The sequence below is a fragment of the Lepidochelys kempii genome, chromosome 2 (genome assembly GCF_965140265.1).
Source record: "Lepidochelys kempii isolate rLepKem1 chromosome 2, rLepKem1.hap2, whole genome shotgun sequence".
Classification (NCBI taxonomy): Eukaryota; Metazoa; Chordata; order Testudines; family Cheloniidae; genus Lepidochelys; species Lepidochelys kempii.
In genome coordinates this window covers 110,455,677-110,476,796 of record NC_133257.1, presented here as the reverse complement: position 1 = coordinate 110,476,796, position 21,120 = coordinate 110,455,677, and the positions used below count along the sequence as shown (strand labels likewise).

The 21,120-nt window shown below is 42.2% G+C and overlaps 1 long non-coding RNA gene across 1 annotated transcript; it reads left to right on the top strand.

Moving 5' to 3' along the window:
- Window positions 1-442: 442 nt before the first annotated feature.
- On the top strand, window positions 443-13,558 carry LOC140906959 (uncharacterized). Its single transcript, XR_012157314.1, has 3 exons — window positions 443-1,101; window positions 2,471-2,616; window positions 13,049-13,558. It is a non-coding gene; the product is annotated as an uncharacterized lncRNA (long non-coding RNA).
- The last annotated feature ends 7,562 nt before the right edge of the window (window positions 13,559-21,120 follow it).

Here is a 21,120-nt window from a genome sequence, read left to right as displayed (position 1 = left end):
GAGGAAATAGGAAGTTTGGTCTGAGTCCTGCCTTTTCTGTTCCTGTGATCCATTATACAGGCATTTACCTTCATCTGTCTCTTCTGTGGTCAGTTTTCTCCAGATGCCAACTACTGCACCAGATAAGTCAGGTATCCAAATCAGCTTGGCTTACATTACATAAGTTTTTATAGCAACAGAAGTCAAATCAAGCATACATACACTCTCTGGAAAGTAAAGATAAGCAGCCACTAAGCTGGTAGCTAAGGAATAACAAAGTATTGTCTGCGCTTACTTTCTTTTCTGAGTGACTTGGCACTAAGTGAAGCCTTGTCTACACTACACTAGGAAAACTGCATTGCTGAGGTGTTTGCAACATGTGCTTTTAACTGTTGTTCCTGAAATAGTGCAGAACAACATGGCTAATCTTTGTCTGTGCATGTCTTTAAACTCAATATCCCCAGTAGATGCCTGTTGTCTACACTTGCAAAAATCCACTGTTGATAAGGCTTGGGATGAAAAGTGCTGAACATTAGTGTAGCATTTCCTCACCACACTTATTTATAGTTTTGGCTAATGTTTATTCCTGTCCTCAAGGTAAATGAATATTGCCCAATATTCAAACTATGCTAACTTCTCCTTTCCTCTCCTTTGCAGTCTTCCCCTGCCCACCTCCTATCAAGCTCTTTAAAAGCGCAGTGGTTGCTCAGCTTTATTACTGATTTTTGTATATGTTTTAGTAAAGTTGTGATTAACATTAAATGGACAGTCCCTTCTTGCTGTATCTGTAAAATTTCACATTACAGATATTGGGCAGATATTTTTTTAAAGGATAAGTTGTGCATGTACAATGTTGTGTGAGAATTTTAAATTCAACTGTGTGATGGGATATACCAAGGTCAAATTGAGGCTAATTTTGGCTAATGAGCTACTGTGGGTCCACTCAGTCCCAAGCAGCTACACCTGCCCTTGCAATCAGATCATGAAAGGGGGGGAGGAGGACAGTTCACTAGCTGGCTAACTAAGGAGAAGAACAGATATGTTATGTGTTGCTCTTTGAGAGAAAGGACCAGTCCAGGATCTCTACAGAGTCTGCTGACTGCCAGAGCCCTGTGGAGGAAGGTAGGCTTGGCCAAAGCTATTGAGTTTCTCTTTGCTTGATTATAAAAGGACTTTGGCTCAGGAGGGGCCTTCTAAGACTGCTGCAGGGAATCCTTTCCCAGGTAGGGTGTGGGGAACTGCCTCAATTAAACTTTAGACTTATTTGTGCCCTGCTCAAACCTGGTGTTTGCCTGGAACACGGAAGAGCACGTGGTCACAAACTGTTATGGTACTTAAAACTTTCCTAAGGTTTATACAATGCAGTCTTGAAAAGAATTTTCCTCACTAGCTCAAAATGAGTCTAATTTTGATGGCTTTAAAACTATTTTAGCTGCATGTGCAGAATATCCCTGTATCCGTTAGAGAATTTAGAAGCCAAGTCCTAGCTTGGCCTGCATCTGGATGCATGCCTTCAACTTCATAACCAGGAGGGGAATGGTGGGATTGGAGAGCAGGGCAGGGCCTAGGGGTAAAAGATAAAGTCAGTGTGTTTATAAAAATGTATGTCTAATCTGCTTGTACTCCACAAGCACCCTCTCTGTTGCTCCTGAGTAATCTCTGTCAGGGTGTTGTGTGGCCCCCTTTGGGCAGATACTGCAACTTTTTGAAGTAGTATTATGCGGAGCAGTCAGAGTTTAGTCCTAAGCAATTCTTGTTTTATCCATTATCCTCCATCATGTTATGGCAAAGGTATAGTTAAATATTTGTATGAAATTTTCCTTAGGGACAAATGTAAAGGTCCTTGCTGAAAAGACCCCTAAATGGATGCCTATAGCAGTTAAGGGGGATTTTGTGGCTTAAGCACTGTCTTGTGTGGAGGCTTACAGCAAAGAGTGGACTCTGGCTCTAGTCAGACCAGAAGAGATCCTTTGTTTTACAGAGTTGCTGGGCAAAAGAGAGGTCAATGAGTAGGCCCAACTGAATTAGCCAATTATTCAGTTTTGGAGGCTTGTTGGAAGACCAGTTACACAAGCCTGGTCTACACTAGAAAACAGATTTAGGGAGAGAGAACAAACAGCGCAGTGTGTCCACACGAGCCATGCTGGTTTTGGTGCAAAACCGTATACTACATAGATGCAGCTGTACTGCTGTGTTCCTATTCCACAGAACCAGGTACAGCTGCCTGATGCAGTGGCTTCTGGGACATCTTCAACCTAGAATTCTTCTGGGAATTTAGGGAAATTGTGGAAGAAAGGATCAAATGTCCATAATGCCTTGTATTATTTCTTAGTTGTCTTCAAAAGGAGGCCATAGTGACAGTTTAGCTCTCACTCTTTGTTTAGTGAGAGATGTTTGAGTTGAATGTTCCTACTAACTGGGTTCTAAATACAATGTAACTTTAAGATTTATGGGGAACTCAATTTCTTTTTAAAATGTTTCTTCACTGAAGGATTCTGCGTGAGTTCACAAATTCCAGAACTGTCATTGCAACCCCCCCTATTTGTGATGTCACCAAATGAAGCATTCTGGGATACATGTGGTAAACTAGGAAGTACCATGATAATGCAAAGATTGAAAAAAAGATTTTTTCAAAAGGTGAGTTGAAACTTACTTCTGTGCTGAATGTCCTGAACAGGCATCATGCTTAATTCCACTTTAGTCTTTTATTTGACGCTCATCTTTAGAAAGACGACATCAGTGAATGTGGACTTGTTAAGCTGAGTAAAGGAGAATGTTTGTTAGAATATTATGTAAGGGTTGAATTTCTTAAAGTGGCAGGCTAAAGAGTGATCAATGTGAGTTTATAACAGAGGTGCATGCGTTGGCTGCACCAGTAACTTGCTGGGAGCCTAAGGATCACACCTAGAGAGATTTTCATATTCTTGCTTCCTGAGCAAATCTGCTTGCCTGTCTGCTGGCTATAACTGCCAACACTGCGATGTAGATATCACTCAAACAGCATTTTCTTTCTTTTTGTCTGTCTGCTGCTCAATCATCTCTTATATTTTTGAGAGAGAACACTGCAATGAATATTAAAATAGTGTATCTGGATGTCCCATCAATAGTATTCTAAAACACTGCATCTGTATTCCAGTCAGATCCATAAAGCCTTCACTGTCCAATTAAAATGTTTATTATGTAATAGTAGTTAATTTCCATTGTGTACAATGCAGCAATTACCCAAGCAGTTGCTTGGTTTCTTTCCTCCTCAGATTTGAGGGAACCTATGGTTAGGGTCACATACCTTGAAGACTGGTATGGGGGCAAAAGGGTGCTGCTTTTCCCTTCATGCTTCCCTTTTAACCACTCAGTCCAAGTGCACCCAGGATTTTTGAAATGTCAATAGTGTTGTTTCCAGCAGGCAGTAAGCAGATAATTTTCACTTGATCAAATCAGATGTTTGGTTATCCTGGGCTGCTGGACAACCAGGTTTTCCTAACCTGCCTGGTAGATCCTTATTGCACTTAGTTATAAACTTGATTGTGATAACAAGGAGGTGTTGGGGGTTGGGCATGTAACTTCATTGAAAAAATAAATCTAGTTTGATTTGATAGTAGATGGCAGATGGTTATTACCCATTTGCTAAGGCATCTAGTCTGAGGGGTAAATGTCTAGTACAGGGGTGGCCAGCCTGTGAAGAAGCCAGAATTTATCAATGCACATTGCCAAAGAGCCCCAGTAATACATCAGCAGCCCCCCATCAGCTTCACCGCCCCCCCACCCCCAGCTCCCAGCATCTCCCACCCACCAGCAGCCCTGCTGATCAGTGCCTCCCCATCTCTCCTGATCAGCTGTTTTGAAGGCATGCAGGAGGCTCTGAGGGGGAGGAAAAAGGGGAAGAGGCAGGAAGGGATGCAGTGGGGGTAGAGCCAGGGGTTGAGCAGTGAGCACCCCCCGGCACATTGGAAATTTGACACCTGTAGCTCCAGCCCTGGAGTCGGTGCCTATACAAGGAGCTGCGTGTTGGCCACCCTGGTCTAGTAGGACTTCACCTCCATTTTCATGCTTGCCAATATTTCCATATGCATAGAAAAAGGAAATATTTTTTTTTCAAGTAGAAACAAAAAATAAAATGGCACTTCTGTGGTCCTATCCCAGGACAGTCAAAAATATAATATAGTTGACCTCAGCATTATAAAATCATGAGTAAATTCAAAATCATGAGATGTTAATGTATTTTGGATTCTTTTAATTTGTTGTTTTTTTTTGAACTTTCAGGGTTCAGATTTAAGCTTTTTTTTTCTACATACGCTTTTAAAATATGAAAGCTGAGATTCTTACTTAGTCACAAGAATCCAGGAGCAGGGACATGAAGAAAAACAAATAGTGACACTCATAATAAAAGTATGAGTTAGCAACAAAGTTGCGTTTTCTTTCATTTTAGGCTTTTTTAAGCAAAGCAATTCTAATGCAATAGAATGTAACCCAAATCCTTACACCCTGAAGTCAATGGGATAGTTATGTGTAAACATTTCCTTATCAATCTCCTGGTGGGTATTGGTCTGAGACCTTTGTACTAAACAACTTGCCGCTTGAAAGCTAATGTACTGTTAAAACATCAACATGTGCACCAAAACCGCAAGGCCTTGATGTGCACTTTAGTTTTGGAGTAAGACAAGAACATAGATATGGATAAACATACATATAGAAAAGCATGAAAAGGTGTTTATACCACACAGCATGGTGGCTTTTTAAACACCTTAATTAGATTAAATAAATAGTAGCAAGTGGGAGGAAAAAACATAACTGAAGTGGTTTATCCACACTCCATAGAGGAGTGGAGGTATGCAGTGCCCTGATCGCCCTTTGTAATAAGCTTGAATGCATGTAGTGGTAAAGAGGTCTACACTTTAACAAATGCATTTGAACTGCCATTGGCTACCTACCCCTTCTTTTAACTAGTGGCGATGGTGTGTCAGAAATTGTTTAACATTAGTTTTGTTTAGTTAAATATGGACTATTTTCTGGGTGGGGGATCGAATTGTCCACTTCTGTTGATTTTTAAAATCTCAAACTTAATGTCACTGTAATGTAGGGTGTTTAGGCATTGACTCTAAACTACACTTTTTGTATACACTGTCAAAGACTGAAAGGGAAGTATGATTAATCATCATTAATGATATAGTAGGAATAAGCCGTATGGTGACACTCACAGAAAAGACTAAATCATCAGGAGTTGAAAGTACCCATGAGGAGAGAGATTAGATACATGAGCAGAAAATATCAAAATTAGATTCTTCATGGTACAAAGCAAACTGATCTTTCTGGGGGGAAAGAATTCAAGTGGGATGGAGAAACCTAGCAAGCAGTAATGCTAAGAGACCTAGAAGTGACAGTGAACAAACAAATTAGATAGGAGCTTGCAATGCAGTTTTGGCCAGTATACATTAAAGGCAGGGCTGGATTAAGTAACAAGTCTGTCTAGGACCGCAAACTCAGGGATCACATGATAACCTGATGAGGTCATTGTTGTTACAGCCTGAAAGGAACAAGGAGCTCATTGCTGAGTGAGGTATCTGCTTTAAAAGAGGGAGGAGCTGTGGTAGTTTCTACTCCACCCAGAGCTGTGAGTCAGGAGGAGAGTTTGCTTGCCTTGCACTTTCCCACCCCCATCAGACCAGTCCTCCCTGTTCTACCCCAGCTGAGCTATGTGGAAACCCAGCTGTCCAAAGCAGAAGGGTACTTTTTGACCTGTCCCCAGAGAGCCCTCTGCTAGGGTGGCAAGTGCCTAGTTCTGCCTCTTCCCAATGCAGACCCCAGCCTGCCTGAAGATAAGGAGAAATTGGCCCCACCAGGGCAATGGGGGGATGTGAGAGAGCATCCTACCACCCCAGCACAGGGATCCATGCATGCAGGTTACACAGAAGGTTATCTACTGCAGAGGTGTAGGATCCCAACATGGAGTCTCTGCTGAGTGGCGGGCGGCCCCTTAATCCTCTGTTGTTATAGTGGGGAGCTGAAGGCTCTTCCTGGATCAGATCCCAGACTCCGTAAAGACAAGGAACGGTGCGCCAATCGTTGGAAGGTCCTAGAGTAGATCAGTTAGTGGTATTTGAACCGTATCCCAAGAGGTTAGTGCTCTTAAATTTATTTGTGGTCTCTTCACTTGTTTTTTTAAACCACCATGTGGTCCAGATCAATGAAATTACTCATCAGCTACATAACTAGAGGAAATGACAAATATGGATAAACGCTCTTTACCTCTTCAGTGGGAAGAAAGACCTATTCCCCCATGCACAGCACATTATAATTAGGTTAGTACAGAGTTAGCTTTTCATATTGCTCGAAATAATTGGCATAGGCTACCACTAGAAGCAGGATGCCAGCCTTGATGGGCTATTGTTTTGATCTCTGTGGCAAATATGACAGGTTTCAGAGTAGCAGCCATGTTAGCCTGTATTCGTAAAAAGAAAAGGAGGACTTGTGGCCCCTTAGCGACTAACCAATTTATTTGAGCATAAGCTTTCGTGAGCTATAGCCGCTCACGAAAACTTATGCTCAAATAAATTTGTTAGTCTCTAAGGTGCCACAAGTCCTCCTTTTCTTGTGGCAAATATGTTTGTCAAGGTTTTTTCCATTGTGCATCTAACCTAACAAAGTATGTACTTGATATACAATTTTTTATTTTTTTATTTTTTTGCAATCCTGCTGTATTGGGAGTACACAGAAATGACACTGTCCTGTTTGCGTTTTTAACTACCCATGTATAAACACAAGCTGTACATATTCTCATTAGTGAGAAATGATTCCTAAAAACATCAATATCATAATGGCTGCATTGGTTAAATTGTTAAGACTGTGTCAGCATTTCCATTATAACTCCTTTTTCATCTGGATTCAGGTACATCTTCCTCAGGAGCAACAGGGACTATGAGTGCTAAGGAAGTAACCAGGTTTAGCCTTTATGTAAAGAGCATAGTTCTTGCATTACTAAAGAACTGTATCCTGCTCTACTCAGCCATGGGGCCAGTTGTCATGGTGTGGGTTTATAAGAGTGGGGAGGAGAAGAAATAAGGTGATCCTGGGGAAATTTTCAAAAAGTTTCTACTTAGTGATAATCACAGGCCAGTTTATTTGATCTCATGATAAGGAATAGGCAAGGCCCCTCCAAGAACTCCTTTTTGAGCAAATGATGATGTCAGGGCTGATTCCCCACTCTGGCATATCAAGTGCAGAAGGCGGGGGCCTGCAAGGATTCTAAAAATGAATACTGGCCACTCCAGGCTTGTATTAAACTCCAAAGGTTACAGCTTTTCTCTGACCTTGGATGGGTAGATGCTGCCACCACCCAAGTGCATAACCCCTTTGAGAGCCCAGGAAGGCACACTTGGGAATTTCTTCCTGTAGGGTACCCTCAAGCCCTTTCACCCCCACCTCCGGGGAAGAGCTGAGAGAGAAAAAACAAAGGAAATAAGCTGTTGCCACCAGCTAATAAAAAAAAAAGTGCACAAACCTCTTAAGACACAGAACTCCAATCCTTTTCTGAAAAAAGGTGTTTTTTTTTTGTTTTTTTTTTAAATAAAATTTACATCTATTGCTAGATTTTAAAAGAGCAACTACACGGATTAAGCACCAAGAATAGCTTCCTTGAGGTCCAGCTTAAAGGTTACAAGCAAAACCAAAGCACCTGGGGTTAGCACAGAGGAACCCACAAGCCATAAAGAAATAAGAGATGCACCTCATCACATCTTCCTAGATATTTCCTGATCTACTTGCATATCTGGGGTTTCAAATGAGTAGTTTCCAGATATGACTCAGATGATTTTTCATACCTGGCCCAAAGCTTCTTACAGCATGACTGCTTTGTCCCCCTCTCCCCAGGAGAACAATCACAGACAGACAAAGGGGAAGTTTTTTCTCAATGTAAAAAAGTTCTAGCCTTCCCATTGGCTCTTTTGGTCAGGTGTCCACTCACTTCCTTTTACCTATGCATAGCAGTGAGACTTTTTCACCCTTTACTGGTAAGGCATGTAGAGAACAGCTACTAAGAGGGATTTTATAGCTGGCTGGGTGTCCATAACAGGGAGCTCCCCTTCCCCGCCCCCCCCCCAGCTTTATTTATCACAAATGACCACCTTCTTAATCAGAGGGGAGGGACCAAAAAAGGAATTGGGGTCACCAAAAGGAAAAGTGAGGGGTTGTGATCAAAGTCATATTGGGTGGGACACCGAGCAGAGAACTCCAGGTGATGTCCATTGCTCCATGAAGTCAGAATTCCATTTGTTCTCTGGGAAGGGGATGGAGTGAGAGAGGCTAGATATCTATCTTCAGAACATATGCCATCCAGGCAACGGTAGTGCAAACTTCCCTACATCACCTTTTCCATGTGCTTCATCCTTGAACTGGAGGAAGAATTTTTAGAATATGATAGCTCAGTCTCCATACCCTGGTAATCCTTGGTGTCTCTGAGACTACCACCAAGTAGTCAGTTATTTGCCAGTCATGGTTCGGGAGGCCGGGGGTGGGGGAGATGCACCTGTATGGGAGACACTGGATGGAGGTTTGTAGTTTAGCTGAAGAAATTCAACAGCAGCTGAAATGTTTGTATAAGATCAATTCCTGACTCTCTCTCTCTTTTTTTTCTTTTTAAACTTAACTAAAGGGAAAAAAACAAGTTGATTTTTATATGTGACATTAGCTTTCTGCCGAAGAACATACAATATTGGGACCAAATTAGATTCCAATTTGCATAACTCTTTATCTTCCTAAGAAATGCCTTTGACCATAAGCCCCTTGTCAGAGTTCTCCCTCCACTCTGAACTCTGGGGTACAGATGTGGGGACCCACATGAAAGGCCCCCAAGCTTATATTCTACCAGCTTAGGTTAAAACTTCCCCAAGGCACAAATTGCTTTCCTTGTCCTTGGACAGTATTGCTGCCACCACCAAGTGATTTACACAAGAATTCAGGGAAGGGTCACTTGGAATCCCTATCTCCCCAAAATATCTTCCCAAGCCCCTTAACCCCCTTTCCTGGGAAGGCTTGAGAATAATATATCAACCAATTGCCTTAGCAATGTGAGCACAGACCAGACCCTTTGTCTTCAGGACACTGAAAATCAATCAAGTTCGTAAAAGAAGAACTTTATTTATAAAGAAAAGAAAAAAAATCACACCTGCAAAATCAGGATGGAAGGTAACTTTACAAGGTAGTAAAAATATTTAAAACACAGAGGATTCCCCTCAGGGCTCAGCTTCACAGTTACCAAAACAGGAATAAAACTACCTCTGTAGCATAGAAAAATTCACAAGCCAAAACAAAAGATAACCATTTCCTTGCCCTACTTACAATTTCTGTGGTTTTAGATGGATTATTCCAGGTATGTTTTCAGGAGATATTGTACCTGCTTGGCTTCTCCCTCCATCCGGAGAGGGAACAACAAAAGAGAACAACAACAAATCCTCCCCCTGCAGATTTGAAAGCATCTTCTTTCCTCATTGATCCTTCTGGTCAGGTGCCAACTAGGTTATTTGAACTGCTTAACCCCTTACAGGTGAAGCAATCCAGTACAGCTGCCAAGGACGGATTTTATGCTACTACATCCATAAAGGTTGCTACCCTTCCCCCTATATTTATGACACCCCTTATATTTGAGACTTCTGAAAGCATAGCTCTACTCCGAAGAGTGACTGGTTTACTCTAAGTAGTCAGAATCAAACCAATTGACTTTGGGCTTGTTAACTTGTGACAACAACAAATGTTTACCTCTTTTTTTACTCCAGTCATCTCTACAGAACCAGCACAACATAGAGAGAAGAAGCTAGATTCAATTCCATCTTGTGTATCGTAATCAAAATAAGAAAAGGAGTACTTGTGGTACCTTAGAGACTAACCAATTTATTTGAGCATGAGCTTTTGTGAGCTACAGCTCACTTCACCGTAATCAAAATAGTTTACCAAGTTCCAGTCAGCTATACCTGTGTATATAGTTCTTCTTTTATGAACTTGATAGATAAACAATGGTATTGGGCAGTGTAAACAAGGCCTAATTTGGCCTACAGAACCCTCATCACTGATGTGTGAGAAGAAAGGAATCCAATGGAACCCTGAGAGCATAGGGTGAGTTTGCAGGGCTGACAGTAAGGGCTTGTCTACACTGGCACTTTACAGCACTGCAACTTTCTTGCTCAGAGGTGTGAAAAACCACCCCCCTGAGCGCTGCAAGTTTCAGTGCTGTAAAGTGCCAGTGTAGACAGTGCCCCAGCCCTGGGAGCTCACCCCTCGTGGAGGTGGGGTTTTTATAGCGCTGGGAGAACTCTGCTGTAACTGCACAAGCCACATTAGAGCCCTTCAAAACAGCAAGGGGGTGGAGGTGTCACTTACTTATAAACGGAACACATTGGGAGACAATAAAGATGGAAACACCACAAGGTAGCTTTTAGTAATTATTCAAAGTAGAGCCACACTATAAGTGGTTTTAGTCTATAGGGGAGAGGATGGGATATGAGTTCCTCTTTCAATCTAACGTATCTAGGTTTTAGACTGCTCATTCCTATGGTATCCCTGCTAAATGCAGTGGTGCCCAGATTCTCTAAGGAAGCGTGCCATAGAAATGTATGTAGTAGTATGCCATTGTTTAAAACATATTTAGTTATGTAATAAAATGAAAGGTGCGGCCAAAATGGAGTACAGCAAAAATATACATACATACATACATACCCTGACACCTCATTGGAGGGCAGGCACCGTTATTGGCCCATGATTCTGAAAAAATATTTTTAAACATTAGTAGCACAGCTTTCATTAAAGCCTGTACAAACCCGAGCTGAACACTCCTGTCCCAACCGTTTTGAAAATTTACCCCACAGAATAAATACCTTATTAGCTCCAACCGTTAATCCTTGGGAAAGGCCTGATACTGCACAGCATGGGACAATATTTGATGCTTCAGAGAAGGGCCACAAAGGAAACCATGTGTGTCACCAATTGTATAGTGCTGCACTTTGACATGAGGGGGATATTCCTTCCTTACCTCCTGCAGGCAACCAGTTTATGGAAAGAAGCATGAAGTAATTACCCTTATTATACTCTTAGCTTCCCTAGCCGCAAATGCTGTTCCTGGACAAACAATTTTCCAATGCTTTTGCAAATCCAGCCACAGAATTATTTGCCTCTAATTCCTCCTATGGCAACAAGCTGCATGGGCTGACAAATGTTGCATAATAAAGCACTTCCTTTTGTTTGTTCCAAATTTACTGTTCTTAATTTCAACACGTGCCCATTCTCATTGTTTGGCTTGTAAAATTTCCCTTTGAAATAAAAATAATGTTACAAGTTTTTTTTGTTTATGTGGAGAAAATAAATTTTAAAATACATGCTATGTTCCCATTTGCTTAGTTGGATGTGTGGTTTCTGCCCATAGACAATATGTGTTGTGAGGAGAGGGAGGAAACCAAAAGCAGAGGCTTTAGTTGCTCTGTCTTGATGCTCTGGGATTTACATACACTGAGACTGGACTAAAGTTCTCAGTATGCATGTCAGTGGTTCTCAACCTATTTATCCTTGTGGGCCGCATATGCAGCTCTGTGTTATGCCTCCCCACAGTTTATATACTACCTGTATATCTACCAAAAAAATATGGTTTAGTATTAGATGAAAGCAATAGGATTCAAATCGCTCTAGTACCTTTCATTTCAGCACTGGCAAATGTCTACCAAGAGCATTTTGAATTAGCAAAATAAGTCAAAACGGTCACTGTTATAATTACTTTACTGTAAGGGTGGCATGGCATGGTGTTATGCCGCCCTCACTTCCATGCTGCTGGCAGCATGGCTGGCCCAAGTGCCTGGACAGCACAGCTGCGGAGCCTGTCTACCCTAGCCGGTGCGAGGTGCCCCCCCTGCCAGAGATGGTCCCCCATCACCCGACCCCTCTGAGACTGTCATTCTCCACACACACACACCGCAACACTGGGCTGGTACACATGCCTGTACAGGGCAGAATGGCTCACCCAGGGACTGCCTCTCCCCAACCTCCCACCCAGAGAGTGCCACCCATTCAGGGACTTCCACCAGACTCCCCACCTAGTCTGTCCCCCTAGCTGCACTTCCCCTCCCGGCGTCTGCTGGCGTCCTTCGGGGGGAGGGATAGCTCAGTGGGTTGAGCATTGGCCTGCTAAACCCAGGGTTGTGAGTTCAATCCTTGAGGGGGCCATTTAGGGATCTGGGGTAAAAATTGGAGATTGGTCCTGCTTTGAGCAGGGGGTTGGACAAGATGACTTCCTGAGGTCCCTTCCAACCCTGATATTCTGTGATACCCTGGCTGTCCATCCTGCCTGCCTGCCTGCCACTGTGGGAAGCCTGGTCCACCCAGGGTCACTAGACCTGTGATCAACACCCTGCAGGATCACCCTGGCCTGCTGTTGGGAGTGGGGGCTGACATTGCTGAGCCTGATCCTGGGCTGCCCCATTTTGCACCACCCTTGCCAGCTCTGTGCCTGGGGCAGGTGTCCCTCCTGTCCTGACCCAGAGGATGTCACATGCAGCTGTGTGCTGATTGGGCCGCAAGTGGGCTGTGGGTTGAGAACCACTGGCGCATGTGCAGCGGTTTCATGAATAAGTTGCAATCATCGTGGTCAACTAATTCTCTAATCCACCCACTATAATCCATACACGAGATCAAAGCTGTTGTTTGGCACACTTACAGTCGAGCAGGTCAGAATAACTCTTCAAATTTCTGCACAGAGCTGAACTGAGTCATATAGCTCTGCTGAAGGAAGGGCTCGCCGCAGCTGCAGAGGAAGAGGCAGAATTTTGTCTCAGCGTTGAAAGTAACTCTCAACATTTACTCACTCATATATCAGGCCTGACTGCTTACATTGTTCCATGCCTCATTCTACTGTCATTTCTATTTAATAGTGCTCACAAGTGTGCTCGGAGTGCCACAGAAAATGTATACAAGACTAGTTTTGGAATCTGTACACTAAAATGACTCAATTATTATGGGATACAAAATGAAAGTTGGGCTATTAAATGTATGGCTGTGTGTATCAAGGTGTTTCAGAAGTCTCCTGTCTTTCCAATTCCAGGAAACATAGCTACGAATCAGTGGAGGTGGTGACCTCCACTGAGCGCAGGAAATTGCATTGGGGAAAACAATTGAGTAGGGCAAATACGTGCTGTTGGACAATGTGTGCTGAAGCTACCTTCTCCTCTAACCTAGAGTAAAGCGTCCTGGGATTGAAGAGGACTGTAGAAACAGCTGTCCACAGTCAGAGACCTGGAAGGAGCCTGTGGAAATTATGGACAAATAATTTCGGTAGTTTGTTTTTCATGAGATTGTATCTTACTTTGTGAAGACTTTGCCACAAATCCCTCTTGAGGGGACTGAGGCCTGATCTACGGGCAGATTTTTGTACCAGTATAACTTTCAGATAGGGACCAGGGTGTGAATTTTTTTGGTTTTCTTAATAAATAAAAAAAAACAAGTGATACTGGTAGAATGCCTAGAGTGGATTCAGGTGCTTTCTACCAGTATATTTGTCCCTTCCTTTATAGGAATAGCCATATGGTATAACCACCTTTTTATACCCATACAATTGCATCCACAGTGCGGAGTTTATACTGCTTTAACATTAGCCAGAATAAATCCCCCTGGCAGAGAGAAGGTTTCTTCAGTTTTGGAAAAAGCTGCATAAACATAAATTTTTGTTTCATTTGACCTGCCTCGCTATGTATGTGAGTGATACCCTTGCTTATAAGTGAGTAATAAGTCATTTGAGTGCATACACTTTCAAAAAAATGACCTGTCTAAAATGTACGTATGACTAAAGTGAGAAACCATATAATTATATTTCTATAACCCAAGCCCTTCCTTACCGCTCCCCTTTCCTTGTGTAGGTTTGTTTTATTCTTTGTCAAGTCCATTGTTTAGGTTCCAGTCTTTCAATGCCTTCTGCTAGCATGGATCCTTGTGCCCTGACTGAAAAAAGGCATTTGGTAAATGAGATGTTTTCCTCTAAATTCTTGTTAGAAGTTAAAGCTGATATTAATCAGAGGAGAGAAAATCATTGTCAAGTGTATTTGAACCCAAACACTGCCACGCCAGTCACTCCCTCTTTGTGGCTTGGTTACAATGCAGTCAGTGTCTCCAGACTTGGGAGACAAAAGTGAAATTAAGTGTGCGGTTGTCCCCTGCAGAATTGCGTGTGCATCTACTCTTGACTTTAATAGGACCAGCATGCATAATCAGAGCTTTTTCAGACTCAAAGGCCCAGAACCCGCAAAGTGCTCTGCATGGGTGGACTTTTGAGTCCAGGTGAAACCTTCTTAAATTTAAATGTACGGATCTATGTGCACAGAACAGCATGCAGGACTGGAGCCTAAATTAGGAAGTCCAGGCAGAAGTACAAGCAGACTATGTAACGTGGCATTGCTGGAGGAGGCAAAAAGGCTACTTGTCTTGCAAGGCTGTGTCGTTCGCTTTCCTGCTTTTTCACACTATTCTTAACTCTCCCTTTCACACCCTCTTCATAAACATATTCTATTATGCACTTATACCACTTGCTTTGATGCCACAGTTTCCCTGAGCCAATGGCTCACCTTTGATGTACTTAAGGCAATTGGCAAATTATTCTGTATATTCATAACTGTGCATTTTGACATTTATGAATTCCCTTGTATTTAGATTGTTCTCTTTAGTGTTTGATTCCCTCATTTGTGCAAATAGTTTCTCCATCTTATCAGACACACACAAATTTAAAGAGGGGACCAGCTAAATCTTGGTTAAGCTATTGTAAATCATGTGTAACTTCAATTTATTCACTAGCTTCTTCAGATTTACAAAGAATTTGTCTTAGATTTCAGAGTGGGGGGGTGGAAACATGGGTTCAGCCTTCTTGTTGTTGGTATTCCAGTGATTTCCACAATGTGCTTCCTGGGTATATCCAAATACAGAGGATGATATGGTCCCTATTCCAATCCACTGACAGTCTAATTGACAAGATACTGATGTTGGCGAGAGGGATATAATCGCAATATATACCTGATATATATTTACAGAATTCTTAAATGCATATCTGCTATCTCTCTGGCTCCCAGTCATCCAAGTCGTCATCAATTGGCTAGTGTCTTGTAGTTGTTGCTGGAGAAGTGGATCTCAAAAGATGAGAGGTTTATGGGTCAGTTCAGAACAGGTCTTTCACATATAAACAGAAGCATGGATGACAGCATGTAAATGTCTGTCTGAGCAAATAAAAGCAAGGGTTGATGCTGGCATTAGTGACAGAGAAGGCAAAAGGGTGACATAAGAGGCAAGAATAAGTAAGAAGAGCAGGACAAGGTTGTGAAGGAGCTAGATGAGGACAAGAAGCTTGAATGTGATGTGGTGGAAAAAGGGACAGCCCAGGGGTGGGATTCAATAAATGTGGGGGGAGAGGTATGGTCAGACAACAGGCAAGGAAAACTACTGTGGCAGTTTTTGTTTTGAATGAATGGGGGTAGTTGTAGGTATCAGAGAGGCCAGAGAGGAAGAGACTGACATCCTTGATTACTGCCATGTTTATTGAATAAGTGAGGCGGTGGGGGAAGGTCAGATCATAGAGATGTTGCTATGGAGGAAGAAGCTGCAAGATTTGGACAAGACCTGGATATGCTGGATAAGAAAGATTTGGGAGGGGAAGGAGAGTCATCTTTGACTCCTCCAAGTTATAGGCTTGAGTGACTGTCAAGTGTGCAGTGGACTTGGGAGGACTGATTAGAAGTTAAGTTTTAAATTTATGGTGGAACATCCTTGAGGTGAAATTTAGGCTGCTAGGTAACAGTTGGAAGTCCAGGACCTCCATGGTAGCATTCTCTGACATTCTTCCAGTTCCATGCATAGGGCCAGTTAGACGGGCAGAACTGCAGGATCTCAATGCGTGGATGAGACAATGGTGCAGGGAGAAGGGGTTTAGATTTATTAGGAACTGGGGAAACTTTTGGGAAAGGGGGAGTCTATGCAGGAAGGATGAGCTCCACCTGAATCAAAATGGAAGCAGATTGCTGGCACTTGGTTTAAAAACTGCTCTGACCTTTTTAATTTTAAGGGCTCTGGGAAAGCTGACAGAGGCACACGTGGTTTGGACAGAAACATCCCTTAGGGGAGGCTCTACTAATGGACTTGCATCCGATGAATGCATCCGATGAAGTGAGCTGTAGCTCACGAAAGCTTATGCTCAAATAAATTTGTTAGTCTCTAAGGTGCCACAAGTACTCCTTTTCTTTCTACTAATGGAGATTCTCTGTCCTAGTAAGGAGGAGAGTATGGACAATAAAATACAGGTAGGATCCGATGAGAAACGGTCAAATGAAAAAGTCTCATTCAATTACATCATGTATTGGGAGACCGCTAAAAAAGTGACAAGTTTTTAAAGTGCTTATATACCAGTGCTAGAAGTCTTAATAATAAGATGGGTGAACTAGAGTGCTTCATATTAAATGAGGATATTGATATCATAGGTGTCAAGGTTCCTCCCCCACTCTGAACTCTAGGGTACAGATGTGGGGACCTGCATGAAAAACCTCCTAAGCTTATCTTTACTAGCTGAGGTCAAAACTTCCCCAAGGTACAAAATATTCCACCCTTTGTCCTTGGATTGGCCGCTACCACCACCAAACTAATACTGGTTACTGGGGAAGAGCTGTTTGGACGCGTCTTTCCCCCCAAAATACTTCCCAAAACCTTGCACCCCACTTCCTGGACAAGGTTTGGTAAAAAGCCTCACCAATTTGCCTAGGTGACTACAGACCCAGACCCTTGGATCTTAAGAACAATGAACAATCCTCCCAACACTTGCACCCCCCCTTTCCTGGGAAATGTTGGATAAAAAGCCTCACCAATTTGCATAGGTGACCACAGACCCAAACCCTTGGATCTGAGAACAATGAAAAAGCATTCAGTTTTCTTACAAGAAGACTTTTAATAAAAAATAGAAGTAAATAGAAATAAAGAAATCCCCCCTGTAAAATCAGGATGGTAGATACCTTACAGGGTAATTAGATTCAAAACATAGAGAACCCCTCTAGGCAAAACCTTAAGTTACAAAAAAGATACACAGACAGAAATAGTTATTCTATTCAGCACAGTTCTTTTCTCAGCCATTTAAAGAAATCATAATCTAACACATACCTAGCTAGATTACTTACTAAAAGTTCTAAGACTCCATTCCTGGTCTATCCCCGGCAAAGACAGAATATAGACAGACACACAGACCCTTTGTTTCTCTCCCTCCTCCCAGCTTTTGAAAGTATCTTGTCTCCTCATTGGTCATTTTGGTCAGGTGCCAGCGAGGTTACCTTTAGCTTCTTAACCCTTTACAGGTGAGAGGAGCTTTCCCCTGGCCAGGAGGGATTTCAAAGGGGTTTACCCTTCCCTTTATATGTATGACAATAGGCATCACAGAAACTTGGTGGAATGAGGATAATCAATGGGACACAGTAATACCAGGGTACAAAATATCAGAAGGACAGAACAGGTCGTACTGGTGGGGGAGGGGCACTATATGTGAAAGAAAGCATAGAATCAAATTAAGTAAAAATCTTAAATGAATGAAACTATGGATAGTAATTCCATGCTCGAATAATAAGAATATAGCAGTAGGGATATATTACCAACCACGTGACCAGGATGGTGATAGTGACTGTGAAATGCTCAGGGAGATTAGAGAGGCTATTAAAATAAAAAACTCAGCAATAATGGGTGATTTCAACCATATTGACTAGGCACATATCACCTCAGGATGGGATGCAGAGATAAAGTTTCTTGAATGACACCTTAAATGACTGCTTCTTGGAGCAGCTAGTCCTGGAATCCACAAGAGGAGAGGCAATTCTTGATTTAGTCCTAAATGGAGCACAGGATTTGGTCCAAAAGGTGAATATAGATGGACCACTTGGTAATAGTGACCATAATATAATTAAATTTAACATTCCTGTGGCGAGGAAAACACCATAGCAGCCAAACACTGTAGCATTAAACTTCAGAAAGGGGAACTACATAAAAATGAGGTTAGTTAAACAGAAATGAAAAGGTACAGCACCAAAAGTAAAATTCCTGCAAGCTGCATGGAAACCTTTTTAAGACACCATAATAGAGGCTCAACTTAAATTTATACCCCAAATTAAAAAACATAGTAAGAAAACCAAAAAAGCCACCATGGCTAAACAACAAAGTAAAAGAAGCAGTGAGAGGCAAAAAGGCATCCTTTAAAAAGTGGAAGTTAAATCCTAGTAAGAAAATAGAAAGGAGCACAGACTCTGGCAAATGAAGTGTCAAAATATAATTAGGAAGGCCAAAAAAGAATTTGAAGTACAGCTAGCCAAAGACTCAAAGTTATAGCAAAAAAAATTTTAAGTACTTCAGAAGCAGGAAACCTGCTAAACAACCAGTGGGGCCACTGGATGATCGAGATGCTGAAGGAGCACTGAAGGACGATAAGGCCACTGCAGAGAAACTAAATGAATTCTTTGCATCTGTCTTCATGCTTGAGGATGTGAGGGAGATTCCCAAACCTGAGCCATGTTTTTTTTGTTTTTTTTTTTAGGTGACAGATCTGAGGAACTGTCCCTGATTGAGGTGTAATTAGAGGAGATTTTGGAACAAATTGATAAACTAAACAGTAATAAGTCACTAGGACCAGATGGTATTCACTCAAGAGTTCTGAAGGAACTCAAAAGTGAAATTGCAGGACTACTAACTGTAGTCTGTAACCTATCATTTAAATCAGCTTCTGTAACAAATGACTGGAGGATAACTAATGTGACACCCATTTTTAAAAAGGGCTCCAGAGGTGACCCCAGCAATTACAGGCCAGTAAGCCTGACTTCAGTACTGGGCAAACTGGTTGAAACTATAGTAAAGAACAAAATTGTCAGACACATAGATGAACATCATTTGTTGGGTAATAGTCAACATGGGTTTTGTAAAGGGAAATCATGCCTCACCAATCTACTAGATGTCTTTGAGGAGGTCAACAAGTATGTGGACAAGGGGGATCCAGTGGATATAGTGTATTTAGATTTTCAGAATGCATTTGATAAGGTGCCTCACCAAAGGCTCTTAAGCAAAGTAAGCAATCATTGGATAAGAGGAAAGGTTCTCTCATGGATTGGTAACTGGTTGAAAGAGGAAACGAAGGGTAGGAATAAATGGTCCATTTTCAGAATGGAGAAAGGTAATAGTGGTGTCCCTCAGGGGTCTATATTCGGCCCAGTCCTATTTAACATATTCATAAATGATCTGGAAAAAGGGGTAAACAGTGAGGTGGCAAAATTTGCAGATGATACAAAACTACTCAAGATAGTTAAGTCCCAAGCAGACTGTGAAGAGCTACAAAAGGATCTCTCAAAATTGGGTGACTCGGCAACAAAATAGTAGACGTAATTCAATGTTGATAAATGCAACATCATGCACATTGGAAAACATAATCCCAACCATACATACAAAATGATGGGGTCTAAATTAGCTGTTACCACGCAAGAAATAGATCTTGGAGTCATTGTGGATAGTTCTCTGAAAACATCCACTCAATGTGCAGCGGCAGTCAAAAAAGCAAACAGAATGTTGGGAATCCTTAAGAAAGAGATAGATAAGACAGGAAATACCATATTGCCTCTATATAAATCCATGGTACACCTACATCTTGAATACTGCATGCAGATGTGGTTGCCCCACTTCAAAAAAAATATATTGGAATTGGAAAAGGTTCAGAAAAGGGCAACAAGAATGATTAGGGTATGAAACAGCTGCCGTATGAGGAGAGATTAATAAGACGTGGACTTTTCATCTTGGAAAAGAGATGACTAAGGGGGAATATGATAGAGGTCTATAAAATCATGACTGGAATGGAGACAGTAAGTAAGGAAGTGTTATTTATGCCTTCTCATAACACAAGAACTAGGGGCCACCAAATGAACTTAATAGGCAGCAGGTTTAAAACAAAAAAAAAGGAAGTATTTTTTCACACAACGCACCGTCAACCTGTGGAACTCCTTGCCAGAGGATGTTGTGAAGGCCAGGACTATAACAGGGTTCAAAAAAGAACTAGATAAATTCATGGAGGATAGGTCCATCAATGGCTATTAACCAGGATGGGCAGGGATGGTGTCCTTAGCCTCTGTTTGACAGAAGCTGGGAATGGGTGATGGGAGATGGATCACTTGATGATTACCTGTTCTGTTCATTCCCTCTGGGGCACATGGCATTGGCCACTGTCAGAAGACAAGATACTGGGCTAGATAGACCTTTGGTCTGACCCAGTATGGCCATTCTTATGAGGAGACGTCAGCGTTACAGGAGGTGTGGGATTGGATGGCCAACAGTTCAAGAGTCCAAGGTAAATTGGCAAGTCATCCACATAGAAATAGTAGCTTGGAGCCATGTGATTGTACAAGATTATCACCACTGTGTGGAGCAGGAGGAGAAGACAAGAGGGACGGTCAAGGACAGAGCCCTATGAGACCCTCATGGTGAGCGAGAAAGGAAGAGGAGGACCGACCAACAGGAGGAGTGAAAGAACGACCAGAGAGGTTGGAGGAAAACCAGGTGCAGATGGAGTTGTGAAAGCTAAGGGAGGAGATGTTCAGAAGGAACATCTGATCTACTGTACCAAAAACAGAAGAGGGGCCAAGAAGGATAAGAATGAATTGGAGACCCCAAAAAAAGGTCACTATAAACTCTGAGAGCAATTTCAGTAGTGAGGAGAGAGTGGACACCAGACTGGCAGGAATCCAAGAAACAGTAGGAAAGAAATTTTGGTCAACAGAAGTAAATGTCAAGTTTGAGTTGGGTCAGTAGTTGGACAGCACAGTGTGTCAAGGATGGGAGAAACTAGAGCCTGCTTGTACTGAGAGGAACAAGTAAGCAAGAGAGGCAGAGGCTAAGAAGGGAGTGAGAATTGGGGCCTGGGAAGTAAGTAGCCAGGAGGAGATTGTCACTGGTGCTGGTGGGCTTGTTAATGGAGGAGAACCAGTGAAAAACCTAGCATTAGTCATTAGGGAAGGAGGGAGGTCAGGGTAGATCTTATACAGACTTTTCCCCAAGAGAATAATTTTGCATAGAGAAGGAAAGAGGGAGTTTGCCGGCATGGGGTAGGGAAGATATTTTGAACATTCTTTCTATGCT